Source organism: Tamandua tetradactyla, chromosome 15, assembly GCF_023851605.1.
Source record: "Tamandua tetradactyla isolate mTamTet1 chromosome 15, mTamTet1.pri, whole genome shotgun sequence".
Taxonomy (NCBI): Eukaryota; Metazoa; Chordata; class Mammalia; order Pilosa; family Myrmecophagidae; genus Tamandua; species Tamandua tetradactyla.
Genome location: NC_135341.1, coordinates 46469959 through 46494142, shown reverse-complemented (window position 1 = coordinate 46494142; position 24184 = coordinate 46469959). Strand labels below are relative to the sequence as shown.

The following is a 24184-nucleotide window of genomic DNA, read 5'->3' as shown; positions in this document are numbered from 1 at the left end:
TGGGGGTTGCCCAGTCAGCCGTCTTGAACCTTCCACTCAAACTCTGCTCAAACTACTTACAAAGTCTCTGAGGACCAGGGGAGGCAGAAAAAATTATTTTCTCTTCAAATTCAACTCCAAAGGCACAAAGAGCTGTTTATGTTCATTGCCCACGTGATGGCTCACTTTCCCTTTAGCACACACCCACACAGGTGCCTCTCCTTGTCAAACACTGAAAAGGCAGTGACACAAATTCTTCTTCAAACACTTTTTAGATATGCAGTAAATTTTTCTTTCCGAAATCCAGGAGGAGGGCTTGGAGTATCTCCCAGAACAATAAACTGCTTGTAAGGCATCTAGTGAAATTATAATAGCTGGAGGCTGTGAAAAATATCTTATTTTGGGGGTTACATAATGTTTTTATTTATTTATTTTTTTGATATAGACTGCAGAGCCACAGCTTCCCAGTTTTTTATACCACACTTAATTTCATCTATCAAAGCTCCTTGTATTTGTCTTCTTTTTTCACTTCCTTCCATCCTTCCCTCCATCTTCCTTCTCCTTTTCTCTCTCTTTTATTTATTTCTTCCCTTTGCAAGAATAAATAAGAAAAAGGAAATTAAATTGCATCTTTTCATCTCATCTTATTATTAATAATATGTTTTACAAATTGAACATGAAATAAAGTCCAAACGTGGTTTACATTTGTAGGACTAGTAGTACAATTTTATCCTTTGATATAAATCTCAGGAGAAAATGATCTTTCTTTCAGATAGAACAACCTTGAAGATGCAAATTGATTAGAATTAACCATGAACAATATGTAAGGAAATCTGGATAATGCAGAGGAGGGTTAGAATTCTTATCGTGTATGCAGGAGTCTGGGAAAGCCGTATGTGGCGGCAGGCCCAGAGTGTCCTTCCTGGGTAAGGTCCTTGAAATCAGGCCCAACCTTCCTTTCTAGTCTTATTTCCCATTGTTTTCTCTTGCTCTCTCATTTCCTCACACAATTCCTTTTTTTTTCCCCTCTGAATATATGCATACATTCATACACACACACGCAGATGTAAACAATTCAGAGAATATTCTTGTCAATTAGGACAATACCTGCATTGTGAGTATTAATAGTTTGTGGTTGTTATTAAACCTTATCTATTTCAGGAATCAGCTGAAGTTCCCTAATTTCCCCAAGGTATTTTCATACTTGAAGGTGAAGCTAGGATTGCCAGATAAAATAAGGACTCCCAGTTAAACTTGAATTTCTGATAAACGAGTATTGGGACATACTATCCTAAGAAAAATGATTTGTTGTTTATCTGAGATTCGATTTTAAGTGGGCATCCTGTATTATTTACTTGCTAAATCTGGCAACCCTAAAGGGGGCAGTGTTATCAGTCAGCATCCTCCCAGAAAAACGACACCACAGTTAAACTGAGCAATTTTAGGAGGGCTTAGTAATGGGATTATTTACAAAGATGTGGATAGAGTCCCAGGAAACCACCAGGAATAATATAATACCCAGGAGTTAGAAATAGCAGGGTATAGCTACTACCCAGAAAGGGGAAAGGAGTGGGAGAGCTTTCCTGAACTCAAAGACAGAGAGACCTATGTGGAGAAAGGTTGGCCGACAGAAGCAATGACTTTGGGGGAGAGACACGCGCACCCTACTGGAGGAGGTCAAGGAAATAAACACCTCCATCTTGCTGTCCTCTTTTCTTCCTGTCTCCTGTCAGGGATTCTCAGCAGCTGAACCCAATGGGCAGCTTGAAGGTGATGCAGCTGTTGACACAGCTCACAAACTTCAGTTGTCCTGGGCGTTACGTCATTGTTATCTGTTTAGTTGAGAGCAAGGGTTTCCATTGTGTTCCTGAAGAGTGAGTAATGGGAGCCACACTGTTATTCTCACATTTTGTGGCATGAACTTCTTCAAATCTTTCCATGAGCAAACGATCGGTTAATCTCATGAGTAGGCAAAATCAGTTAATATCATTTCCAAAAGAGGGCACTGCTCCTGAGTCCTAGAGGACAACGTGTCTATAAAGTATTGGAAAATCCAAAGGTCTATGACATTTCAAATGAAGAACTTGGACAGAGTTTGTTGAATTTGTGTTTTTGCTATAATAACATTAATAGTTAGTTGTGGATACGCATAGGCAAAGTAACAGTTTACAAAGATTTTAATTCCCCAACAAGATCAGCAAGAAATCTGGTGACTTTTGGTAAAGGTAATATTTAAGTATCTTGGTTAAATTGTATTTTCAATCTCTATAGAGTCTTACCTTACCTGAGGTTTGAACGCTGGAATAATGTACATGTGACTAATTCAAGGACATCTCGTTTGATTAATTGGTCAATCAATCTCTTATTTAAGGCAAGAACTCCATTTGTAGATTTTAAGGGAATTGGTAAAATCATTATTGAAGGCTTTAAGCAGAGGACTGATATGTTAGATTTCTGTTATAGAAAAGTCTTTCTGACTGTGGCATAGAAAAAAAGTTTGGAGGGATAAATATTAAGCAGCAGGTAGGAGACTACTATAATTGCCCAAAGAATGTAAAGGTCTGATTGGAGCCAGGCTCTATAGAGCTGGTGAGGAGCTGAGGGGACAGCCATGAGACTGTGCCTCACAGGCCACCAACTAAAAGGATCACAGCTGACCAAAGGCCATGCTGCCATTCTCTGAAATCCATCATCATGTCTGTGCTGAGGCCATGCTTCCCGTTGACGGCCCTCAGCTAGGGACTGAGTGTGGCAGGAATGTTCCTGAGAGAACCTGAACTCCTCCAAGGGACAATTCTGGCTTCTTTCCTACCTGAGGGTTTGAGACTGAAATGGAAGAGGAACCAAAGCCTCTGCCTTTAATTTTGTTCTGACCTTCAGTCATGATGATCCACAAGAACAGTCTTTCAGATCTACATGTTTTCACTACTCCTCTGTCCTCTGGAAAGTTCACCCAGAATTCTTTGCCTTCTGAAATATTTCTTTCTCTGTAGAGTGGTTGCATAAGAGTGGTAAAGCACAGGGTTTCAAGCTGAGAGTCGGACATGGGTTCAAATCTTCCTCCCACAAGCTACCTGACTTTGGACAAGTTATTTTACCTCTTTGTGCCCCAGTTTCTTCATCTGTAAAATGAGGAAGATAAGAACCCATCTCATAGGGTTATTGTAAGGTTTAAGAAGGGAATCTTGATGACAATAACTGACACATGGCACATGCTCCATATGTGTGTGGTTATTAAACCTGGAGAGTTTTTAACCTTTAACTTTTCTGAGGAGTGTTGAATTGAAGGCCTAACTCACAGCTGCCTCTTTCAACAATCCCTCCCTAACCTGCTACCTTCTCCCACTCTTAGAGCCCATCATTTTTTCCTGGGCATGTCCACAATAGATTGGGGCACCTCTGTTTGGTTATCATGCTCAGACATCTCCCTCCCATCAGAACTTCCTGTCACTTCAGAACTTTGCCAATCAGATGCATTATTATACATGAAGTTGTTAGGAATCCAGAAGGTTGTTTCTCCAAGACAGCTTTCTCATTTAGGTTGTCAATATCTTAAACCCAGAATGTGAGAACTTTTAATCCAAGGCAGGCTGGTGAGATGTATGGGGAACAGAAGGGCCCTTTGGTCCCTCCTGAATCAGATCTCACCTGCTGTTACTTGTGCAGGAGCATCAGTTTCTTATTAGGGAGAGAGAGAGAAAGAGCCAGAGGTGAGGCATGTGCCCGTTTGTGCTAAGCGCAATCCTGGGGGAATCTGTTAATAGAATCATCAATCCAGGAAGGTCTTAGCACCTCTCATTTCACAAATCAGGTAACTGAAGCCCAGTTTGGTATTTGCAGTGACGCAGCCAGTGGCAGATCTGAGGCTGGAACGAAAACACCAAGATGGGAGGCACTCACGCATACACTCCCTCCTTCCCTTTCTTCCTCCTCCTCCTCCTCCCACACTTCTTTGTAGCTTTTGCTAAGCAGGAGGACTAAGTCACAGCCACAGTTTTAAGAGGTCAGCTTCCAGGGCAGGTGCTGAGGTTACAGGACCACATGAGGTTAACAGGACCACGTGGTAAATTACTCTGGAAGGTCACCTCAGGCGTATTCTCCTATGGTCAGCTCCACAGTGGGCCACATTTGTCAACAGCTGCAGAGAATCCTGAACAATCCCATCTGCCTTAAGTTAGTAAGCCCTCGCAAGAGTTTTAACTATTTTAATGAGGTCTTCTAGGGTCGTTCCCCATAGGAAACTTATCCTCTCTGCTACAACCACCACAATCCTGTGTCCTGCCAAAGACCATATAGCCCCCATGTTTTAGAGATAAGACCTGTAGGGCAAAAATGAATCTGCATAATATGGGCTATTTCTTACAAAATTATAAACAACCAAAATTGACTCAAAAAGTAGAAAAGCTGTAGAGATAATAATCATGGGAGACTCTGAAAAGTTGTCCAAGAATTACTTGAAAGAAAAAACCACCAGTTCCTGGGAGGAGCATGACTGAGTGATTTTTTAAACTTTTAAGGAGTCAATAATTCTTTTGCGATGTAAATTATTCCAGAACATAAAAACATGAGAAATGTCCTCTGATTCATTTTACAAAGCAAACATTAACTCTAATACTAAACAAATGCAATTGCCATTCAAAAAAGAAAATTATAGACCAATCTTATTGTTAATATAGATGTAAAAGTTCTAAATAAAAAAATTATACATAAAGAGTATAGTGAAATGAATCATGACCAAGTAGGGTAAAGGGTTCTTACGAATGCAAGGATGCTGTGAGATCAGGAAAGCTATAGATAGAATTCATCACATCAATAGACCAAAGAGCATTAATATATTTTTCAACTATTCCTGATGTTTAAGTAGGTGCAAAATGATATTTGAGGTACTGGTTGTTTTCAACCTTTGCTCCAAGGATTTTTCTTCTCTCTTTTCTACCCTGCTTTGTGCCCCTCTATGGCTAAACTATACAGACAGCCTCCCACAGGCTCCCAGGTCCTCTACCTTCAGATTGCATTCAGCTATCCTGTCCACAAGAGACTGGAAGCTGCGCTGAGGGAGCGATTGGGGTAATTATTCCCTTCACTTCTGCAGTTCCAGCATGGGCTGAGTTCCTTGGCTACAGCTCTTATCAGGCAGACCCTCCTCCACGGATGTGACTCTCACAGGCTCCAGCGGTATCTTTCCTGCCCCTTATCTCCTAAGACCTAGGGGATAACAGTGATTTCCATTGCCTCTAGTTCCTGGATGCCTCACCTTCTTTTTGTCTGTTCCCTTAACCCAGCCTATACCTCTGGGTTTCGTTTCCTTATTAAATTCTATGTAGCTAACACTTTTCAATGCGTCATCTGCTTCCTGCCAGGACTTTGACTGATACATTCAGTGTGATGAATATTTGGTATAAACCGATAAACAACATCATATTTATTAGTGCAATAAATTATTATATAATGTAATACTAGGTGGGGAAAAACTTAATTTTCTTCATAGATAATTTTTGGGTCAATGAGGAAATTGAAGCTGAAATTGCAAATTCTAGAAATTAGCAATAATAAAATATAGCACTTCAGGGTGGGCCATGATGACTCAGCAGGAAGAGTTCTCACCTGCCATGCCAGAGACCTGGGTTTGATTCCCTGTGCCCCCCCATGCAGGGGAGAAATAATAATAATAATAGCACTTCAAAATTTATGGCAGATGGCCAAGTCTGGTTTCACAGGAAAATAAAATCTGAAACATGTTGGTCTAGGTTGCTGGCTGCTGGAATGCAATATACCAGAAACAGAATGGCTTTTAAAAAGGGGAATTTAATCAAATGCTAGTTTACAGTTCTAAGGCCGAGAAAATGTCCCAATTTAAACAAGTCTATAGAAATGGTTCAATCAAAGGCATCCATCCAGGGAAAGATACCTTGGTTCAAAAAGGCTGATGAAGTTCAGGGTTTCTCTCTCAAGTGAGAAGGCACATGGCAAACATGGTGTCATCTATTATTAGCTTTCTCTCCTGGCTTCCCCCTTCATGAAGTTCCCCAGGAGGCATTTTCCTTCTTCATCTCCAAAGGTCACTGGCCCCTGGACTCTCTGCTTCATGGTGCTGCAGCCTTCTCTGCATTCTCTGAATTTCCCATTCTCCAGAATGTTTCCTCTTTTATAGGACTCCAGAAACTAATCAAGACCCACCCAAATGGGTGGAGACACACCTCCAGCTAATCCAGTTTAACAGTCACTCTTGATTAAATCACATCTCCAGAGAGATGATCTAATGACAGTTTCAAACATACAATACTGAACAGGGATTAGAAGAAATGCTGCTTTTACAAACTGGGGTTAGGATTAAAACATGGCTTTTCTAGGGTACATACATCCTTTCAAACCAGCATACCTGTATATTCAAAACAACAAATGAAAACTTTTAAAAAGGGGATTCAAATTTAAAACATTAGGAAAAAAACCTCAAGGTAACATATGGAAAGCTGAAAGAGAAAGATAAAAGCAGAAATTAATGAATTACAAAACAGAGGAAAAGGAAAAAAATCTGACTGCCATGTCTTTGACAAAAATACATGAGAGATAAAATTAGAAATTAGAAAGGGGCATTAATGAGAGACAGAAAGGGCATCAAGAGAAGTTTCAGGGTGGGCACCAGTGGCTCAGTGGTAGAGTTTTTGCCTGACATGCCGGAGACCCGGGTTTGATTCCTGGAGCCTGCCCATGCCAAAAAAAAGTAAATCAAAAGAAGTTTCAAGGAATGCTAAGCAAACCTGGGTACAAATTGTATGGAAAATCTGTCTTAGAAAATAGAAAAAATAACCAAAATTCACCCTAAAAGAGATGGGAATTTTAAACAGACTAATAATCAAGAAGTAATAGAGAATGCAACATCCCTAATCACCAGGCCCAAATAGTTTCTCGGTTAAGTAATTTCATATACTCAAGGAACAGAGAATTCCAAAACATACACTGACTCAGAGCATAGAGAGATAAGAAGAGTTTCCACAGGAAACCAATAATAACACCAGCTATGAAATCAGACAGAATCCAAGAAGAATACCCAATCTCATATTTGCATATCAATATAAAAATCCTAAATAAAAGTTAGCAACTAGAACTGAGAAGTATTTAGGGAAGATATGAACCCTGGCCCAGTGAGATCCATTTTAGTAAAGCCAGACACAGTAAAATGTCATAAAATCATAAATTCACCCCATTAATAGGTCAAAGGAGAAAAAAATATATGTTAATATCAAGGACTCAGAAAAGGCATTTGAAAAAATTCCATATCCGTTCCTGATAAAGTCTCTAGATAAAATACTAATACATGCAAATTCCTTGACATGATAAGGTTGTCTCCATCCACAAGTCAGGTTAATAGGGAAATATTTAATATCAGTTTCGTAATTAAAGTGGGTGATAAGATGTGACTTCTGAATCCATTGTTTAGTTTGCTGGAGGTTTTATCCTTTAAAATAAAGAGGTTATAAATATGAGTTTTAAATAATGGATGGGCGGAGTACATCATTAATTCCTGATAACATGGTTGTAAACCTTGAACAACCTAGAAAAACAAATGGAAAAGCTTTTAGGGACAATAAGAGAGTTCAATACGGTAGTTAAAAAATAATATATAAAATCAATAGCTTTACTATATTCAAATTATAAATGCTAATATAATAGAAAAAAGTCATTAGAAAAGCAATAAAGAAAGTGGAGCACCTTAACAATAAAAATCCTAGAAGACACTGAGGTACAAGAAATCCAGTTTGATGTCCTTAAAGAGAACATATCCAGGAAATGAAAAATGACTTGTTTCCTCTCAAGTGTTCAAGGAGAAAGTGTCCAACCATCCTTGTTTACCCGGGACTGGCCTGGTATAATTACTGAAAGTCTCGCGTCTTTGGAAATCCCTACTTAAGATACAAAAAGTTCCAATTTTTACTATGGTTGCAAAAAGTTGGAGAGAAAATACAAAACCCATATGGCAGTCCCAATCATAGGGGCTGAAAGCAACACTGATTTTAGCATCAAATGGATACATATTTTTGTATTGGCTGTTGTGTTTCTTCTCCTTACCACTGATGTTGGCAATCATGAGTTGCAGTTCGCAATAATGGATCATGCACTGTTGCATCACTCCAAATGATGCTACTTAAGCATGCAACTTAAGTACACTATAATCATGAGTATTAACAGTTTGTCTTTACTGTGCCTATGGATTAACTCTTGGACCATGTGTGAAATAGAGCTAGCTTTTAAAAAATAGATTTATGGAGACATAATTCATATACTATAAGATTCATCCATTTAAAACGTACAATTCAGTGTGTTTTGGTATATTCACAGAGTTGGGCAACCATCGCCACAATTTAATTTTGGAACATTTTCATCATTCCAAAAGAATGCCTGCAGCCAGCAGCAGTCACTCCTCATAGCCTCTGCCCTAGGCAACCACTAATCTACTTTCTGTCTCTATAGATTGTGTATTCCAGACATTTCATATAGATGAAGTCATATAATATATCTTTTTTGACTGGCTTCTTTCACTTCGCATAATGTTTTCAGCGTTCATCTACTGTTGTAGTATGGACAAGTACTTCATTCCTTTTTACGCTGAATAATATTCCATTGTACGGATATGCTACATTACATTTATCCATTCATTAGTTGATGGACAGCTAAGTGGGTTGTTTCCATTTTTTGACGTTATGAATAATGCTGCTGAGAATGTTACTATCCACATATACATTTGTGTGGACATATGTTTGCATTTCTCTCGGGTATATACCTAGGAGTGGAATTGCTGGATCATATGCTGGCTCTATGTTTAACTTAGGGAAATGCAAAGACATTTTCCAAAGTAGCTGCACCATTTCACATTCCCATTGAGCAGTATATAAGGGTTTTTATTTCTCCGTATCCCTAACAACACTTCCTATTTTCTGACTTTTTGATTTAACTGTCCAATAAGCATGAAGTGGGATCTCACTGTGATTTTGATTTGCATTTCCCTGAAGCCTAATGATGTTGGGTTCTTTTTCACATGCTTATTGACCACTTGTATATCTTTGTCAGAGAGCTGTCTAACCAGATCCTCTGCCCAATCAAAAAAATTGGGATATTTGTCTTATAGAGTTTTAAGAATTCTTTATATATTTTGGATACAAGTCCCTTATCAGATATAGTATTTACAAATATATTTCGTCAAATTATGTGAGTTGGCTTTTCCCCCACTTTCTTGATGGTGTCTGTTCTAGTTTGCTAGCTGCTGGAATGCAACACACCAGGGATGGATTGGATTTCAATAAAAGGTAATTTCTTTCATCAGTTCTTCAAAGGAAAGGAAGCTAACTTTCAACTGAGGTTCTTTCTTATATGGGAAGGCACAGGGCGATCTCTGCTGGCCTTCTCTCCAGGTCTCTGAGTTTCAACAACTTTCCCCAGGGTGATTCCTTTCTGCATCTCCAAAGGGCCTGGGCTGGGCTGCGAGTGCTGAGAAGGTATGCTGAGCTGCTTGGGCTGTGCTACTTTTAGTCTCTCATTTAAGCACCAGCCAATTAAATCAAACATCATTCATTGCAGCAGGTACGCCTCCTAGCCCACTGCAGATGTAATCAGCAACGGATGAGGTTCACTCACCATTGGCTCACCATTGGCTCATGTCACAGCAATAGATCTAGACACCCTCACCTGGCCAAGTTGACACCTGAACCTAACTACTGCTGTGTCCTTTGAAGTGCAAAAGATCTTTAATTTTAATAAGGTTTAATTTATCTGTCCTTTTCTTTGTCACTGTGCTTTTGGCATAATTTCTAAGAAAGCACTGTGTAACCCAGGTCTTGAAGATGTACTCCTATATTATTTTGTAAGAATTTTATAGTTCTATATTTAGGTCTATGATTCATTTTGAGTTAGTTTTTGTGTATGGAATGAAGTAGGGGTACAACTATACTTTTTGCATTTACATATCTTGATGTCCCAGCACCATTTGTTGAAAAGATATTTTTTCACCATTGAATTGTCTTAACATTCAATTAAAATCAATGGACCATAGATATGAGGCTTTATTTTTCATTTCAGTTATTGTCTATTTCAATTCCAAATTTTTATTTGGTTCCTTTTTATAATTTTGATCCATTTAATAAGTTTTTTTGTTATGCTTTCCTTTAATTATTTACACTTTCTTTTTTTTAGCTCTTCAAACATTTTTAAATACTGCTTTAAAGTTTTTATCTAGTAAGTCCAACACCTGAGCCCTCTAAGAGATGGTTTCCATTCACTACTTTTTTCCCATTGTATAGGCCACTCTTCTTTTGTGTCTCAGTTTTGGAGGAAAATTGGACATTTTAGATAATATGAGGTAGCAGCACTGGAAATCATTTTCTCTTCCTCTCCAGAGCTTGTCATTATCCATGGTTTTGTTGTTTTTTGCTGTTGTCATTGCTGTTCGTTAGTTTAGCAAATTTACTAGAATAATTCTGTTAAGTCTATATACCCTGTAATGTTTAGCTACTGAAGTATCTGCTCAATTAGTTTAGTGGTCAGCTAATGATTGGTGAATGATTTCCTTAAGTGCTTTCAACCAATACATCTTCCAACCTTTGCTAAGGGCTTTCTGTGTGTTGGGTCATGTCTCCTCATATTCAGGCAGGTTGCAACTCTGTCTTAGCCTTTACTTACTATTTTTGCAACTCCTCAAGGTCATACAAAGGGGAGATATTGGAGCACCCTTACATCTTTTCCTTGGATTGAATACAGTTCAGTATATGCACACACCTTTTTTGGTCCCCAGGAATATATCAGATATTACCACCATCTCCTATGGACATCTTCTTCCCCAAATCTTTTACTTTTTGATCAATCTTTTGTTTACTCTACCTGGTATCATAACTTTAGGCTGCTGCAATGTTAAACAATTGCCACTGATTGTTCTGACATATGCCCAAGGAATAGGGATTTTCCTGTGGAGGGAACTCTGCATTATATCAAATAATGACAACATTCTGCAAATGAGACTTCTCCAAGAATCTGTGAGGTGGAGCAAATAGTGACAATACCCTTGGGTGGGCTCTTTGAAGTAGTTCCAAGCCCAGTCTCCTCCCTCTGGCAGCTGCATAGCTCCTGGTTTTCACAGGTTCCATGGTTGTAAACTGCTGAATTAGAAAGCTACTGCAGAATTGAGGAATGGAAAGTGGATGTAGATTAAGGTAAGTTGCTACAAACACTGCAGCTTTTACTGAAGTGAACAATTTTTCTTGAATACACATTCTCCATATTGTTGCAAGATTTTGGTTTTCAGAGTTCTAGAAAGAATTGATTTTTATTTCACCACTGTTTCATTGCTCTTTTGGGGAAGAGATTTATGGAGATTCTGGCATTCTATAAATCCTGCCTAGTTTAATTTTGACATTATGAATAGTGTGACCATGTTTTCTAAGAGCTCAGATAATAAAAATTTGAACAATTAAAATATCCATGCCAGCATAACCCAGACTCCATCTGAAAAGAAAGCTAATTGTTTTATTTTAATGACAGATACCTAGATACCCGGGCGCATTTAACTGGATTAGGGTAGTGAAAATCAAAACATAGCATACTATACAATATGCGGAATGAATTTGGAAATGAGCATGGAAACAATCTCCCAAGTCTGGGGTGAGACACAAGTAATCCTAAATCAATCAAATGGTTTTCATCTCCAAACAGGACAATAAAGCCTAATTTAAAGCAGTGGCTGCTGAATTAGCTTGGGCATACCACACAAAGAAAAATACTTTGTTGTCTTCTCCCCTTCATTTTGCTCCATAAAATTGAATAAGGTTCATTTCTTGACCCAGAAGTGCAATTAAAATGTCAACCGCAAAATTTTGAGAACCGATGTATAGATCCCTTCCCATGTAGAACTGATTCTGTCAGGACTTACCAACTATCATGTTTTCTGCAATGTATCAAATGATGCATCTTATCATAAACAAAACATGTTTCCTCCTAACTCTTAGGTACTTATTATAAAAATTCAGTATCAAATCATCTTGTTGATTTCTGTAAAGAGTTTAATGAAACCATAGAAAACATAAAACAGAAAGTTACTGACATCATGCCTAAATAAAAAGGAAACTTTGCTCATCTCTAGCTGCATATTTGACAGCCAGTGCAAATACAAATTTTGGCAAATTCCAAAGAAAATGAAAAGATATTACCTGCTATATATCCTGTGTGCCTTATATGCAATATTTATTAAAAGGGGGGTTCTATTTGCTTACCTGTGATATTGAAGCTTGCAAAGCAAAAGTTTTTAGTCAGTTTTTAGTTTCTGTGAAATGTGCACTTAAGGAGATTTCTTACTTTTGTTAAATTGGTGGGATAGCCTTAGACATGTGCCTACAAAATGGCTATTAATTTTACCAGCTATAATAAAAGATGTTAAAATGTTGGCCTTCTGTAAAATCATATTTTCAAAGTATGTGACAAGAACAATATTCTTCTCTAATTTAGAAATACATTGAGGGTGAGAATGTAGAAAATGGTGACGATTTAAAAGAAATAGAGGGAAAACGGGGGCTATGTGGAAACTCCTTATTTTCTGCATGTTTTTTCCTGTAAATGTACAACTTCCCTTATATAAAAAAGAGTATACGCTGTTTCTCCAAAGCTGTTTGATGATCTTTGATGAGCCTAGAAAAGATGAAGACACTGCACCTGAGTTGTTTGATGTTATGTACAGATTGTGTCAAAAACTCATAGTGCAAAAATTATCACTCATTTCTTGGAAATAAAACTGCTTCAGTACTTAAAATAATGTCACCAGCAAAGGGTGACATTAACTAAGTTAAAACAGACTTTCTTGTTTCTTTACTAAAACTGTAACTTTTTTTGTAATCTAACTTCACTTTCACAACTTGAAATTACTTCAGTGCTTTAAACCCATTTTCTCTGCAAAAGAGAGGTTTAACTTGTGATGACATCCAAAGTGTTTAAAAATGATGGACATTTTAGAGGTCGATAGCTTCTATGGTGAACTTATAAATGCAAAGGACCCAATGACAAACAGCTGGTCTACCAAAGCAAGTGTGTAGTTTCAAAGTGGATGGATATTTTTGGAGAGCAGGAAAGTGATTCCCGTAAATCTTAAAACCTGCTGTTGCTAGTAAATAAAATCCTAAGTATTTTATGCCACACACTTTTATTGAGACTTTGTTGAAATATTTAGCTTGACGTCATCATATTGGGTTGATATCAGGAATTGGTGTAATGTGCACTTGATAAAAACAGAACTACAAGTCAAAGTAAAATTTACAACTGACTGTATTCACTTTTTAGTTCAGTTTTCTTCCTTCCTTCCTTCCTTTTAGAGGAACTGTGGGGTTACAGAACAATCATGCATAAAATATAGGATTCACATACACCACTTCACCAGAAACACTTTGCACTGGTGTGGAACATTTGTTACAACTGATGATAGCACATTTTTTTTTTTTTTTTTATTAATTAAAAAAAGAATTAACAAAACAATTAGAAATCATTCCAATCTACATGTACAATCAGTAATTCTTAATAACATCACATAGTTGCATATTCATCATTTCTTAGTACATTTGCATCGATTTAGAAAAAGAAATAAAAAGACAACAGAATAAGAATTAAAACAATAATAGAAAGAAAAAAAACAAAAAAAACAAAAACAAAAAACCTATACCTCACATGCAGCTTCATTCAGTGTTTTAACATAATTGCATTACAATTGGGTAGTATTGTGCTGTCCATTTCTGAGTTTTTATATCCAGTCCCGTTGTACAGTCTGTATCCCTTCATCTCCAATTATCCCTTCTCTTTTTTTTTTTTTTTTAATTAACGGAAAAAAAGAAATTAACCCAACATTTAGAGATCATACCATTCTACACATGCAATCATTAATTCTTAACATCATCACATAGATGCATGATCATCATTTCTTAGTACATTTGCATTGGTTTAGAAGAACTAGCAACATAACCGAAAAAGATATAGAATGTTAATATAGAGAAAAAAATAAAAGTAATAATAGTAAAATCAAAACAAAACAAAACAAAACAAAACAAAACAAAAACCTATAGCTCAGATGCAGCTTCATTCAGTGTTTTAACATGATTACTTTACAATTAGGTATTATTGTGCTGTCCATTTTTGAGTTTTTGTATCTAGTCCTGTTGCACAGTCTGTATCCCTTCAGCTTCAATTACCCATTGTCTTACCCTGTTTCTAACTCCTGCTGAACTCTGTTACCAATGACATATTTCAAGTTTATTCTCGAATGTCCGTTCACATCAGTGGGACCATACAGTATTTGTCCTTTAGTTTTTGGCTGGATTCACTCAGCATAATATTCTCTAGGTCCATCCATGTTATTACATGGTTCATAAGTTTATCTTGTCTTAAAGCTGCATAATATTCCATCGTATGTATATACCACAGTTTGTTTAGCCACTCTTCTGTTGATGGAGATTTTGGCTGTTTCCATCTCTTTGCAATTGTAAATAATGCTGCTATAAACATTGGTGTGCAAATGTCCGTTTGTGTCTTTGCCCTTAAGTCCTTTGAGTAGATACCTAGCAATGGTATTGCTGGGTCGTATGGCAATTCTATATTCAGCTTTTTGAGGAACCGCCAAACTGCCTTCCACAGTGGTTGCACCCTTTGACATTCCCACCAACAGTGGATAAGTGTGCCTCTTTCTCCGCATCCTCTCCAGCACTTGTCATTTTCTGTTTTGTTGATAATGGCCATTCTGGTGGGTGTGAGATGATATCTCATTGTGGTTTTGATTTGCATTTCTCTAATGGCCAGGGACATTGAGCATCTCTTCATGTGCCTCTTGGCCATCCGTATTTCCTCTTCTGAGAGGTGTCTGTTCAAGTCTTTTTCCCATTTTGTAATTGGGTTGGCTGTCTTTTTGTTGTTGAGATGAACAATCTCTTTATAAATTCTGGATACTAGACCTTTATCTGATATATCATTTCCAAATATTGTCTCCCATTGTGAAGGCTGTCTTTCTACTTTCTTGATGAAGTTCTTTGATGCACAAAAGTGTTTCATTTTGAGGAGTTCCCATTTATTTATTTCCTTCTTCAGTGCTCTTGCTTTAGGTTTAAGGTCCATAAAACCGCCTCCAGTTGTAAGATCCATAAGATATCTCCCTACATTTTCCTCTAACTGTTTTATGGTCTTAGACCTAATGTTTAGATCTTTGATCCATTTTGAGTTAACTTTTGTATAGGGTGTGAGAGATGGGTCTTCTTTCATTCTTTTGCATATGGATATCCAGTTCTCTAGGCACCATTTATTGAAGAGACTGCTCTGTCCCAGGTGAGTTGGCTTGACTGCCTTATCAAAGATCAAATGTCCATAGATGAGAGGGTCTATATCTGAGCACTCTATTCGATTCCATTGGTCGATATATCTATCTTTATGCCAATACCATGCTGTTTTGACCACTGTGGCTTCATAATATGCCTTAAAGTCAGGCAGCGCGAGACCTCCAGCTTCGTTTTTTTTCCTCAAGATGTTTTTAGCAATTCGGGGCACCCTGCCCTTCCAGATAAATTTGCTTATTGGTTTTTCTATTTCTGAAAAATAAGTTGTTGGGATTTTGATTGGTATTGCATTGAATCTGTAAATCAATTTAGGTAGGATTGACATCTTAACTATATTTAGTCTTCCAATCCATGAACACGGTATGCCCTTCCATCTATTTAGGTCTTCTGTGATTTCTTTTAGCAGTTTTTTGTAGTTTTCTTTATATAGGTTTTTTGTCTCTTTAGTTAAATTTATTCCTAGGTATTTTATTCTTTTAGTTGCAATTGTAAATGGGATTCGTTTCTTGATTTCCCCCTCAGCTTGTTCATTACTAGTGTATAGAAATGCTACAGATTTTTGAATGTTGATCTTGTAACCTGCTACTTTGCTGTACTCATTTATTAGCTCTAGTAGTTTTGTTGTGGATTTTTCCGGGTTTTCGACGTATAGTATCATATCGTCTGCAAACAGTGATAGTTTTACTTCTTCCTTTCCAATTTTGATGCCTTGTATTTCTTTTTCTTGTCTAATTGCTCTGGCTAGAACCTCCAACACAATGTTGAATAATAGTGGCGATAGTGGACATCCTTGTCTTGTTCCTGATCTTAGGGGGAAAGTTTTCAGTTTTTCCCCATTGAGGATGATATTAGCTGTGGGTTTTTCATATATTCCCTCTATCATTTTAAGGAAGTTCCCTTGTATTCCTATCTTTTGAAGTGTTTTCAACAGGAAAGGATGTTGAATCTTGTCGAATGCCTTCTCTGCATCAATTGAGATGATCATGTGATTTTTCTGCTTTGATTTGTTGATATGGTGTATTACATTAATTGATTTTCTTATGTTGAACCATCCTTGCATACCTGGGATGAATCCTACTTGGTCATGATGTATAATTCTTTTAATGTGTTGTTGGATACGATTTGCTAGAATTTTATTGAGGATTTTTGCATCTGTATTCATTAGAGAGATTGGTCTGTAGTTTTCTTTTTTTGTAATATCTTTGCCTGGTTTTGGTATGAGGGTGATGTTGGCTTCATAGAATGAATTAGGTAGTTTTCCCTCCACTTCGATTTTTTTGAAGAGTTTGAAGAGAATTGGTACTAATTCTTTCTGGAACGTTTGGTAGAATTCACATGTGAAGCCATCTGGTCCTGGACTTTTCTTTTTAGGAAGCTTTTGAATGACTAATTCAATTTCTTTACTTGTGATTGGTTTGTTGAGGTCATCTATGTCTTCTTGAGTCAAAGTTGGTTGTTCATGTCTTTCCAGGAACCCGTCCATTTCCTCTAAATTGTTGTATTTATTAGCGTAAAGTTGTTCATAGTATCCTGTTATTACCTCCTTTATTTCTGTGAGGTCAGTAGTTATGTCTCCTCTTCCATTTCTGATCTTATTTATTTGCATCCTCTCTCTTCTTCTTTTTGTCAATCTTGCTAAGGGCCCATCAATCTTATTGATTTTCTCATAGAACCAACTTCTGGCCTTATTGATTTTCTCTATTGTTTTCATGTTTTCAATTTCATTTATTTGTGCTCTAATCTTTGTTATTTCTTTCCTTTTGCTTGCTTTGGGGTTAGCTTGCTGTTCTTTCTCTAGTTCTTCCAAATGGATAGTTAATTCCTGAATTTTTGCCTTTTCTTCTTTTCTGATATAGGCATTTAGAGCAATAAATTTCCCTCTTAGCACTGCCTTTGCTGCGTCCCATAAGTTTTGATATGTTGTGTTTTCATTTTCATTCGCCTCGAGGTATTTGCTAATTTCTCTTGCAATTTCTTCTTTGACCCAGTCGTTGTTTAGGAGTGTGTTGTTGAGCCTCCACGTATTTGTGAATTTTCTGGCACTCTGCCTATTATTGATTTCCAACATCATTCCTTTATGGTCCGAGAAAGTGTTGTGTAAGATTTCAATCTTTTTAAATTTGTTGAGACTTGCTTTGTGACCCAGCATATGGTCTGTCTTTGAGAATGATCCATGAGCACTTGAGAAAAAGGTGTATCCTGCTGTTGTGGGATGTAATGTCCTATAAATGTCTATTAAGTCTAGTTCATTTATAGTAATATTCAGATTCTCTATTTCTTTGTTGATCCTCTGTCTAGATGTTCTGTCCCTTGATGAGAGTGGTGAGTTGAAGTCTCCAACTATTATGGTATATGAGTCTATTTCCCTTTTCAGTGTTTGCAGTATATTCCTCACGTATTTTGGGGCATTCTGATTCGGTGCGTAAATATTTATGATTGTTATGTCTTCTTGTTTAATTGTTCCTTTTATTAGTAGATAGTGTCCTTCTTTGTCTCTTTTAACTGTTTTACATTTGAAGTCTAATTTGTTGGATATTAGTATAGCCACTCCTGCTCTTTTCTGGTTGTTATTTGCATGAAATATCTTTTCCCAACCTTTCACTTTCAACCTATGTTTATCTTTGGGTCTAAGATGTGTTTCCTGTAGACAGCATATAGAAGGATCCTGTTTTTTAATCCATTCTGCCAATCTATGTCTTTTGATTGGGGAATTCAGTCCATTGACATTCAGTGTTATTACTGTTTGGATAATATTTTCCTCTAACATTTTGCCTTTTGTATTATATACATCATATCTGATTTTCCTTCTTTCTACACTCTTTTCCATATCTCTCTCTTCTGTCTTTTTGTATCTGACTCTAGTGCTCCCTTTAGTATTTCTTGCAGAGCTGGTCTCTTGGTCACAAATTCTTTCAGTGACTTTTTGTCTGAGAATGTTTTAATTTCTCCCTCATTTTTGAAGGATAATTTTGCTGGATATAGGAGTCTTGGTTGGCAGTTTTTCTCTTTTAGTATTTTAAATATATCATCCCACTGTCTTCTAGCTTCCATGGTTTCTGCTGAGAAATCTACACAAAGTCTTATTGGGTTTCCCTTGTATGTAATGGATTGTTTTTCTCTTGCTGCTTTCAAGATCTTCTCTTTCTCTTTGACCTCTGACATTCTAACTAGTAAGTGTCTTGGAGAACGCCTATTTGGGTCTAATCTCTTTGGGGTGCGCTGCACTTCTTGGATCTGTAATTTTAGGTCTTTCATAAGAGTTGGGAAATTTTCAGTGATAATTTCTTCCATTAGTTTTTCTCCTCCTTTTCCCTTCTCTTCTCCTTCTGGGACACCCACAACACGTATATTTGTGCGGTTCATATTGTCCTTGAGTTCCCTGATACCCTGTTCAAATATTTCCATTCTTTTCCCTATAGTTTCTGTTTCTTTTTGGAATTCAGATGTTCCATCCTCCAAATCACTAATTCTATCTTCTGTCTCTTTAAATCTATCATTGTAGCTATCCATTATTTTTTCTATGTTTGCTACTTTATCCTTCACTTCCATAAGTTCTGTGATTTGTTTTTTCAGTTTTTCTATTTCTTCTTTATGTTCAGCCCATGTCCTCTTCATGTCCTCCCTCAATTTATCGATTTCATTTTTGAAGAGGTTTTCCATTTCTGTTCGTATATTCAGCATTAGTTGTCTCAGCTCTTGTGTCTCATTTGAGCTATTGGTTTGTTCCTTTGACTGAGCCATATTCTCAATCTTTTGAGCGTGGACAGTTATCTTCTGCTGCTGGCGTCTGGGCATTTATTCAGATTTCTCTTGGTGTTGGACCCAGCAAGGTTGTAATATTTTTCTGTGAAATCTCTGGGTTCTGTTTTTCTTATCCTGTCCAGTAGGTGGCGCTCGTGGCACACGTTTGTCTGCGGGTCCCACCAGTAAAAGGTGCTGTGGGACCTTAAACTTTGGAAAACTCTCGCCGTCCTGGGGGTTCGCTAGCCGAAGCGGCTTGAGCCGGCCCTCGGTCCGAACGCAGGGAGGGTTGCTGGTCGCCGCAGCCAGGGAAAGAGCCCGTCCGAATTTCCTAGTCGGCCCTGGGCAACAAGCGTGGCGGGAGGGCGCCAGCGGCAGCGGCCCGCCCGAGAGAGTGCACGTTCCCCGGGAGTCACGGGTTTGGAAGGGGCCTCCCCCACCCGTCACCGTTCTCCGCGGCCTGGGGGTTTCCGATCCAATTCTCTCAGTTGGTCCGGGGGCTGCGCGTGGTGTGGGCGCCAGTCGCCTTGGTTTCAGGGGACCACCTCTCCAATTCTCCCAGCCGGCCCGGGAAGGGGGAAGGGAGTAACTCCGGCCGCTTGCCACCCCGCCCGGTAAGGCCCGCGCGCCTCGGCGATCTCACCCGAGCTGCTTCTCTCAGCCAGCCAGCCGTTCCAGGATGGGGTACGCTGTCTTTTTTATCTCTGTTGTGGCTTTGGGCGCTTTCTGTATCGTTTCTACTCCCCTAGTAGGTGTCCTGGAGAAGAAACTAAGATCCGCGCGTCTTACTAAGCCGCCATCTTCCAGGAAGTCTGATAGCACATTTTTATAATTATAATATTAATTAAAGTCCATGTTTTAACTTAGAATTCCCTTTTTGTGTAATGTAGTTCCATGGATTAAAAAAAAAAGTATTCTGTTACCATACATATAATCTAAAATTTCCCTATTTAGTCATATTCATATATATATATTGGTGCTGGTAATTGCATTCTAAAAGTCGGGCTACCATTACCACCACCCATTAACTAAACATTTCCATCATTCAAAAATATCATGAATTTGCATGTCATCCTTGCTCTAGGGTCGTGCTAATCTTCTCTGTATTGTTCTAATTTTAGTATATGTGCTGTCAAAGAGACTGCTGGCTGTTTTCAGTTTTAGCACTACATAAATGAAAAGAAAGATGTTCTAAAGGCTGCATGCAGTTCAGAGAGATATTATTGGAAAAGGAAACAGAAAGACGAAAAATATTCTGTTGTACCATGGGACAAAAAGAAACATGTCATTGTTATTTTTTATTAACTATAGGTAATATCCATTTAATTAATCCTATTGCATTTACGTTTCCTTTTAAAAGGTCGTGTATTTATACATTTTAAGAATAACAATAATATAACATAAAATTTAAATATCAAATAAAAAGATTTTTAGAAAGTTTAAGTAAATTGCCATATCGGAGGACAGAAAGAAACATTACAAAATATTGTTATATTTATCTCAAACATTGTTTTTCTTAGCTCTTATTAATTACTGCTAATTGCCACTGTTATTTAGTCCTATCAATTGTTTTCTTTAAATATTAGCTTTTATATACCACAAAAATAAATAATACAGAATATAAATTTTCAAATAAGCATCTATTTTTCCTACTTACATTAAAGTAATAAAACACATGTGCACAATTATTTACTGTGTGTTATATTATTATTGTTGTTGTTTGTCTCATGTAGCTGTGTTCCAAGTAGGTTCTCTAAAAATTGGGTAACCTCATCCACAAATTATACAAAAGCGCAGGAGTTTTAGGTATTCCAGTGCCCCAGAAACAGAAGTGAAAAGGAGACACCACCCTGCCGGACTTTGCCAAGAGCCTGCAGTGTCCATCCACAGGCTGGGCAGAGTGTAGCTAATGGGAAACACTTGTGCCCAGGGAAACATGGTAGCGTTCCAGCAGTCCCTGCAGGAAACCAGCCCACGTGATGGTCTCTGGCGCCTTTCAGGAATGTCAGGTGGGTAGGAGCCCTTTAGAGGGGAAACAAAGGTGATCAAGTGCTGGTGAACGTGGGCAGTTCATGTAGTGTGACCCCTATTGGCACCCACAGGGACAGAGCCTGTGAGGCAGAAAATACAAATGAGATCAAACAAGAAATGAGACCACTTCAAGTGGTTACAGTCTTCTGTTTAAGGATACAACTCTCAGATAGAGTACACAAACAAAACCCCGCCATACACTGCCTCTAGGAGACATAAAAAACAAGTATAAGGAAAAGGTTGAAATTAAAAGAATGGATACATGTATGTCATCCAAGTGCAAATCAGGGCATACAATAGTGATCTCTGAAAAAAAATATAATTCAAGACAAACAATACCGAAAGGGACCAAGTGGATCGTTTAATGTTTGTGAAAGGTACAATCAGAATAAAGCAATTAATAGCTCTCTTTATATATTGTCCCATAGTGGGAAACTTTAGTGTCTCCCAGTCTTTGAAAGATTAGATAAACCAATGTTTAGAAATAGAGGGAACTTGAACAATAAGATCAACAAAATTTAGTTAATAAGTATTCAAGGAATTTTTGTTTTCTCTAAACAGAGAGTACATATTTTTATTGTCTATAGAAAATTTACCACCAGTCCTCCTCTTAATATTTCACACACTTTTTTTATTCAGAGAAGTTGTAGGTTTACAGAAAAGTACAGTTTACAGAAAGTACAGAGCTCCCATTTACCCCCTTACCTCACACACAGCGGTCTATGTTATTAACACTGTGCATTAGTGTGGTACTTTTGTTACTGTTGATGAAACAGTATTATAATTACACTGTTGACTATATAACGTATATACACACTGTTTATTCACAATGCCATAAAGCTTGAAAATAATAATAAAACCCTCTAAACACTTGGGAATTAAAATAATTCTTGTGTCAAAGAGAAAATCAAAACTATAATTCGAACGATAGGAATAATTATACAGCATTGCAACATTTATGGAACGGAATCCGAAGCTTTACCAATGGGAAATCAGTAGCTTTAAGTTCTGTCATTAACAGAAAGAAAGAAAAAAATATGACCTCCTGATTCCATTCAATAAGTTATATAAAGAACATCAAATGGAGAAAATAAATTAAGGATGATAAAATGCAGAAATTAATTAGAAAGCAGAAAAGCAGTAGAACTGATAAATGCCTCTAAAGTCTGGTTGTTTGGTAAGAGGAAAATAATAAAATAGAAAATATTCTGACCAATCTTAATAAAGACAAAAGAGAGAAAGCACACATCCGTGAAATTACAAATGAGTAAATGATGCAACCAAAATGGCATTTGACAAAATGTCTTGTGGCTCTAAATCTACATGGATATGTAGTTCATTCATTTAAACTTCAGAATACTTTTCCAGCATGTTAAAATGTTGTGGGATATAAATCCGTTATCTTATTGATGGATATTTAGGTTATTTCCCCTTTTTTGCTGCAATAAATAATACTACAAGGAATATTGTTGTACCTATACCTTGTGCATATGTGCAAGAGTTCTGCTAGGGCAGTGAATCTCAAAGTATTGTCCCTGGGAACTGGTTAGAAATGCAAATTCTTGGGCCACAGCCCAGAACCTACTGAGTAAGAACCTCTGGGATTGCAACCCAGCAGTCTAGTTTTACAACCCTCCGGGTGAGTCTGATACATGCTCTACTTTGAGAACAACTGCTTTACATATATACCTAGAATGGAATTGTTAGATTATAGGCTAAGTACACTTTTTCTTTACAGGGTCTTGCCAATATGCTGTTCTAAGTGTCTGTGCCTATTTATATTTTCATCAGGAGTATGAAAAGATTTTTTGTCCTCTATACTCTTGCAAACACTTGGTATTTAAAACTTAAAATGTTGAACTCAGAATGAATTAGTATTTCATTGTTCTAATTTGTATTTCTCTGACAACGAGCCAAATTAGGCCTTTTTTTTTCTAGGTTTTCTGTACATTTTATTTTCTTCCTCTGTGGACTACCTGTTCACATATTTGATCCATTTCTGTCTTTGGTTGGCAATCTCTTTAACAGCATACAGAACTTCTTTATACAGGTCAAGCTTGTGCACTGAAAATATCTTTTCCCAGTCTATGGCTTGCCTTTTTATTTTAATTATGGTGATTATAAGTATGCAGAAGTTTTGCTTTTTTTTCCTTTAAATTCTGAGTCTTTATTTCCTCATTTTTTTAACTTTAAAATGTTTTTTTAATTGTGAAATATAGCTTATATACGAAAAGTAAAAAAATATAATAAAAGCAATAATTTTCAGGGTACAGAACGGATTTCAGAGTTTGCTATGGATTACATTCCAAAACTTCAGGTTTTACCTTCTAACTGCTCCAAGACACCGGAAGCCAAATGAAACATCAATATAGTGATTCAGCAGTTATACTCGTGTCAAATCCTATCTTCTCTATTAGAACTCCTCCTTCTCCTTTGATCCTACTCCCAATCTGTGGAGGTCTTTGGAGTATGCCTATTCTAACTTTTTCATGTTGAAAAGGGGCATCAACTTATAGAATAGGGGGTTAGAATTAGTTGATATTCTTGGAGAAGCTGGCCCCTCTGGGTTTCAACACTTATCTGTCCTAGGAAGTCTCTGAAGGTTATATTTCAGGAAAGTAAACTTACTGCATGAAACTTTTGTAGAGTCTCAGTTAGCGCCCCAGGTGGTCTTTACGGTTAACAGAATGATGTTGGTTGGAGGTTGGCAAACCATGATAATTAGCAATATCTAGCTGAGGCTCGTGAAGACTAGTCTCCAGAGTAGCCTCTCAGCTCCATTTGAACTCTCTTAGCCATTGATACCTTATTTTGTTACATTTCTTTTTCCTGTTTTGGTCCAGAAGGCATTGTTGATCCCATGGTGCCAGGGCCAGCCTCACCACTGAGAACCATGTCCCATGCTTTCAGGGAGACTTTCACCCCTGGTTGTCCAGTCCCATGTAGGGGGGAGGGTAATAATTTTCCTTGCAGAGTTGGGTTTAGAGAGGGAGAGGCCACATCTGAGCAACAGAAGAAGTTTCCTGGAAGCAACTCTGAAGCATAATTATAAGTAGTCTTAGCTTCTCCATTACAGAAATGAGTTCTATATG

General features: G+C 37.5%; 1 long non-coding RNA gene and 1 pseudogene across 2 annotated transcripts in view; both read right to left on the bottom strand.

The window, feature by feature from the left end:
* Positions 1–391: 391 nt before the first annotated feature.
* LOC143657386 (uncharacterized) overlaps positions 392–24184 on the bottom strand; it is a 79187-nt gene continuing 55394 nt past the window's right edge. Inside the window, exon 3 of one of the 2 annotated variants that reach the window (XR_013162839.1) lies at positions 392–569. This is a non-coding gene — a long non-coding RNA (uncharacterized LOC143657386). Of the gene's footprint in view, positions 570–7430; positions 7532–24184 lie in introns of those variants that run through there. The other variant, XR_013162835.1, reaches the window with a different exon arrangement.
* LOC143658140 (U6 spliceosomal RNA) lies at positions 20109–20203 on the bottom strand (annotated as a pseudogene).